The following is a 6,000-nucleotide window of genomic DNA, read 5'->3' on the forward strand; positions in this document are numbered from 1 at the left end:
TCTCTCCATACATTGATAACTCTTGCTAATGTAGGCCGGGAGATATTTTCTGACTCACGGTCAAAACAATTTAATAAAAAATGTCATTCAAAAGAAAAAATATTGAAGGGGTAGTGATGGAAAAATTCCAAACTATTGGAATTTTTTTACAATATTTGAAATAAAATTAGAAAAATATATAGCAGAGTAGAGCTTTTTTATATAAAGCAATGAAGTATTACTTGGTCTGTGGTTCTAATATTGACAATTAGCATATGAATCTTTAGAATAATGTTTGTCAATCATTAGTTTATTTTGGTATTGCTAACATGTCTATTTAGTCCATAATGTAACCAGGTATAGCCAGGGTCCTCCCCCGCAAGAGGGATTTGTAATGGGTCCAGAACTCTGGGTGTCCCAGAAAAGTAAAAATAGAGGATATCTTCACCCCCACAAGTCCACAAGTCTGGACTGAAGGATAGGACACTTGGAGCAAAGACCTTGAGAGTTATTTTGCATATCAACAGTTGGCCAGCTTCATACCCAATATACAAAAATGGTTATTTTACATATCTATAACTGCTTGCTAGTTTCATAGATATGTTAAGTAGCTGTGGCCAAGCTTTGAGCCAGGGAGATAGGAGAGACTTTGACCCAGGACTTAACTGGGAGGCAGCACTCCCTGGTTACTCACTGAGCTTCTGTGAGAGCTTGGAGATGGTTTACTCCACACCAGGGGGCCATGCCTCCCTGGACTAACTATGGTGGCCAAGAAAGGCTGGAAAAAATGGGAGTGCTGGCAGGTGTAGCTGATTATTGGAGGAGTTGGAAAGGGGGTTGCAGAGGAATATTTGCTCAGGGATTTAAACCCAGGTGTGGCAGCCATGCCAGTACTAACCCACAGTTTTGGGTCTAAATGTTACAGGGTGTAGCCAAGAGGGGGGACCCCAAATGGGCATTTGAAATGAGGTCCAGAACTCAAGGTGTCCAGGAGATTTTAAGATGTCTTCACCCCTTCCTCCACAGGTGTAAGTTGGGAAAAGGGGCCCACAGATCAAGAACATGCAGGGCAGCTTTGCAGCCAATCCATGGCATAGTCATTTAACATACCTATACCCTTTGGCTGGTCGCTTGGATATGCTAAATAGCTATGGCCATGCTCTGGGCCAGGGGGATGGAAAGGGACCCCCCAAGACGTAACTAGGGGGCAGGTCCCCAGAGTTACAGTGCCTGTGTAGGAGCTTGGAGATGATTGGCTCCATGACATGGGGCCACACCTGCCCAGACTCATGATGGCAGTCCAGTAAAGCTGGAAGGATATGAGTTCTGGCATGTGAGGCCGAGTGTGGGAGGAGTCAGAAATGGGACTACAGAGGAAGATTGGTGTGGGGGTTTAAACCCAGATGCGGCAGCCATTGAAGGGAGAACCACGCGGCTTCGGCAGAGTGGAAACTCCTGCAGCCCTGCAAGAGAGAATCACCTTGCAGCTTTAGCAGAGAATCGCCACTCGGCTTTGGCAGAGTGGTGACCCCCCTCCCTGCAGCTCTGGGGAGAGAAGCTCATGGTTTTGGCTGAGTGGGGACTCCCATGACCCTGGGAGGGAGATCCACCCGTGCTTTTGCCAGAGTGGGGACCCCCGCAGCTTTAGAAGGGGGAACCACCACCCAGCTGGAGCAGAGATCCCGGCGGCATAGCTGAGGGTACTGGGAACTGAGGAAGGTCTCCCAGTCAAGACGGATTACTGGCAAGAACTGGGGGCTGTCTGAGCCATGGACTTCTATTTCCTTTCCTGAGATATGGTACCCCAGACTGGGCAAAGGGGGAAGGAAGGACTGCGCGTGTTTGTGGGTGTTTTAAGGGGCTTTGGGATTTTGATGAAGACATTAGGTCACTACTTTTAACTCTCTATAGTATTAAATAAATGTTTCCTTTCCTTTTCACGAATCTCTGGCATTGAGAGACATCTTTCCTATAGACGGCAGACATAAAAGACCTGGGGTTTTCTTTCAGGTAATAGTATATCGTCCCAGGCCCCCCTTTTTGTTCTGTAACATAAACACATAGTTTTGGGGGAAACCATGTGATTTGGGGGCTCTCTTTACCACGTGGCTTACAAAGCAGGCGAGATAATTCAGGACTAGGGACAGGGACAATGTGAACCCTTGCAGGGAAGGAAAGGGGTGAAAGCTCTCCTGTCGGTGAGCTATGAGAAGGAGGTTTTGGATTAAGAACTGGGGATCTGGGCAACACAGCTGATGATGCTAGGAATTCCAGGGGGCCTGCCAGTTGAGCCCAGATTACTGGGAAGAACCAGGAATTAGTCAAGCCACAGACTTCTACTTTTTCCTGAGATATGGTACCCCTGACTGGCCTGACTGGGCAAAGGGGGGAATGAAGGACTGTGTGTGTTTTAAGGATTTTAATGAAGACATTAAGTCATTACTCTACATCTGTATAACTTTTGAATAAACAGTTCCTTTCCTTTTCACCAAACTGGCATTGAGAACCACAATTTCTAATGGCTACTGGTAAGGTGGACCAAGTACAGAGGGACCCCGGGGGTGGGGTGGTCCATTTGGTCACAGTATCTTGTCCCCCTATGGGCGCATTTTGTAACAATAACGAAATTAAGAGTGAATGTTTTATATATATATATATATATATATATAAACATTATTTTGTCATATGTGGTCACGATGATGATGTCTAGTTGTTTTTTTATTTTTGGTCTAGTAAAAAGATTTATTTAAAAATTTTTACTAGAAATGGTATAATGTAAATCAGTAGATCTCAAACGTGAGTGTGCATTGGAATCATATGGAAGACTCGTTAATTCATTTCTGGGTTCTGCCTCTACAATTCTGATCATATAGGTCCAGGCTGGGGCAAGAGAATTTGCATTGCAAACAGACTCTCAGTTGATGCTGGTGCAGGGGGTCCAGAGACCGAGCTTTGAGTAGCACTGCTATAAATAAAGGGTCATTTGAAGGAACACTAATAACAATAATAAAAACAATAGCTCCCACTTGTTGGGCACTTACCCTGCATCTGACCTTAAACTCATTTAAACTCACAGGTGAAAAAGCTGAAACATAGGAGGATTAAGAGCATTTCTCAAAGTAATAAGGGATCAAGACAAGATTTTAACCCATTTTTTCAATTCCAAAACCTTGAAATTTAACAAAAGACTTATAATAAGTGTTCTATGTTCTGCATTAACTTAATAGAGATTAATACATATTTATGTTTCCTCTCTAACAGTGGATTTTCCAAACATTAAAAGTATGTAACATATGTATTTAACATATCGGACACTGTTCCACTATGTATCTAATGTAAATCAATTCTCAACAACTGAATCGAGAAACTACAGAACACTGGCTCAAAATCACATACAGTGAACAGATTTCAGCATAATTTTACTCATAGTGTTTCAATAACATGAAAATGGTTGTGAAGGGAATAGAAAGTGAAGAAAATTGACACTAAAACTAAGCTTAATAAACTCAGTTCTAATTGACTATTTGATAATGGTACTTGAGAGAAGTGACATGAATAAGAAGGTAGAGCTAATAATTTTCTTTTCCTCTTACATAGTTCCTATTGGAAAATGTAGGCTTGTCTGTTTTAGGCAAACTTAACCAACCAAGTCAAGGCACTAGATTTTGAAGAGCAAGTAACAATGAAGAATATGCTACCTGGAATGAGGATTGAGTTACATACTATGCCATGTGACAAAAGTCTATTAAAACATTGTAATGCTGTAGCAACCAGAAAATAAAAGCCAAATGCAAGTATCTCATATAATGTATGACATGTGGATATAAAAGGTAAAGGTGCTCAGAAGTAAATAGGAAGCAATTTTGGAAAGGTATTTTACCTATATTTATTTGGAGATTTTTCCTTTTATACACATTTTCTTTGTACTTTGAAGATGTAAACATTTTGTTTCTCACAACAACTCTGTGTGATAACCTATAGACTGTCCAGCAAAATTACTCAACATGAGACATGTAAGGAATGTTCCTTGTGCTAAATATCCTGTGAGTTCTCTAAGCTCTCACCTACTCCTGCCCAGCCCAGATGTCCTTTATGCCCACAGACTTTCTTACTTCTCTGTTCTGGATTCATACACAAAGCCATATTATACTATTAGCAGCTGCCCTTCTCACAAAGATTTAGTCTTGAAGCCATGTTATTCACAATTGTCTGTCTGATATATGACTACTAATACACGAAACACAACATAGATTTGGAGATAGTGTTATTTGTCTATGTTTCACCAATACTTCTTTCATGCAAGGCCAGTGAGTTTAGCTAGCCATGCTGAACAGGTGCATAAAACACAGATACAGGTGGATAAAAGATTAACGGAATGTGTAATTTCCCCATCTAATCTCATCTCATCGGATTCTATTTCCATGGGCTCTATCTGTCACCTAAACTCATGGACCTAAGCTGAACACATGCACAGAATATCTAAAAGCTCTTCCTCAAGTATGGGTTTCCCTAAAGCCTATTCAGTTTCACTTAGTAGTTTTGCTTCTTTATTTCTAGGCTTTCTGCCCCTTGACCTTACATATCAACTCCAGATATACGACTCAGGCTTTCATGGAACTGACAACTCATTTAAACCAGATTTTTGCTTCTCACCCATAACCTTTAGGACTCTTTCTCTCTTAGATATGACCTTGTTCTAAGTGACTTGATGCACAGATTTCACAGTTATAAGTAAAAGATGCCCCTACTACCTTTTGTCAGACTGCCTAGCCTTCCTTCCATAAAAGAGAATAGAATAATCTTGTAATTTTAGTTTCCCCTTACTTACTTATGACTATCCATCATTTAACATCAGAAATGATGATTGCTCAGAAATCATCACACAGAATTACATACAGTTCCCAAAGAGGACTCTCACCAGAACCTGACCATGCCCGCACCCTGATCCCAGCCTCCTAAAATGTGAGAAATAAATATCTGTTGGTACAAGCCACTCAATTTATAGCATTTTATTATAGCAGCATATGCTGACTAAGGTATAATCCCAGCTAGCATTATGGAGAAGAGAAAGACCATTCCTGCTGTACATTTTTTATAGTCTTGAACCACATTCATAGACATAACAAAATGTTTGTCTTCAGCTAAGTTTGCGGTGGCTTGTTATGATGCAATAGATAAGTGCAATAGATATAGATAAATATTTGTGGATAAATAGGAAGGGTAGAGCATATCTTATTTTCCCACGTCATTGTATAGAAAAATGAAATCAGTGTGTGTCTTAAGCTTCCACAATGTCTTTGCTGTCTCTCACATCACATCTTATTATCAAACCATTTTTGCTAATTCTCCCTCTTCTTCTTCATGGATAATGTGTGATGAGTGACAAGTACAATTTCGGGCTATCACTTTTATGCTCCCTCCACCTCTATTGATGCCATTAGGACTAAACTTCCTTCTTAGGTAGATGTATTGCTGTTTAAGTAGCTGAGGAGTCAACTAAAAGTTCCTAGGCCTTTTAGAACACCTGCCAACTCCACTTTTTACTCTATTAAATCTCTTATTATTTCCAGATTACTGTTCAGCCTGTTGAAATATTTTTGAATTCCTATACTTTCAAAAAATATTTTCAACTATTTACAACTTTAGTGTTGCCATCACATTAAAAAAATAGTATCACAATGTTTTTTATTTCTTCATTTTAGCAGCTCTCTGCTCTCTGTTTGCTCTTTACAGTTAGTCATGAACTTTACATCTTTCTTATATAAGAAAAAAAATCTTTGAACACAAGCATGAGCAGCAACTGAATCAGTAAGTAAGCAGATAATTGGAAATCTGTAACTGAAACTTCCTCTTACCTTATTTCATTTCTTCTATGCAGCAACATGATGAGAAAGGTGTTATTACAGATTGAGAAATTGAAACTCATGGAGATTAAGTGAATGCAGTGTGGCTGCCATTTAAATACAAATGTGTCTCTCTCCCACATCTTGGCCCTGTCCTTTTTACCACAGCACTAGAAAC

Source organism: Phyllostomus discolor, chromosome 6 (assembly GCF_004126475.2).
Source record: "Phyllostomus discolor isolate MPI-MPIP mPhyDis1 chromosome 6, mPhyDis1.pri.v3, whole genome shotgun sequence".
In the NCBI taxonomy this organism is placed as follows: Eukaryota; Metazoa; Chordata; class Mammalia; order Chiroptera; family Phyllostomidae; genus Phyllostomus; species Phyllostomus discolor.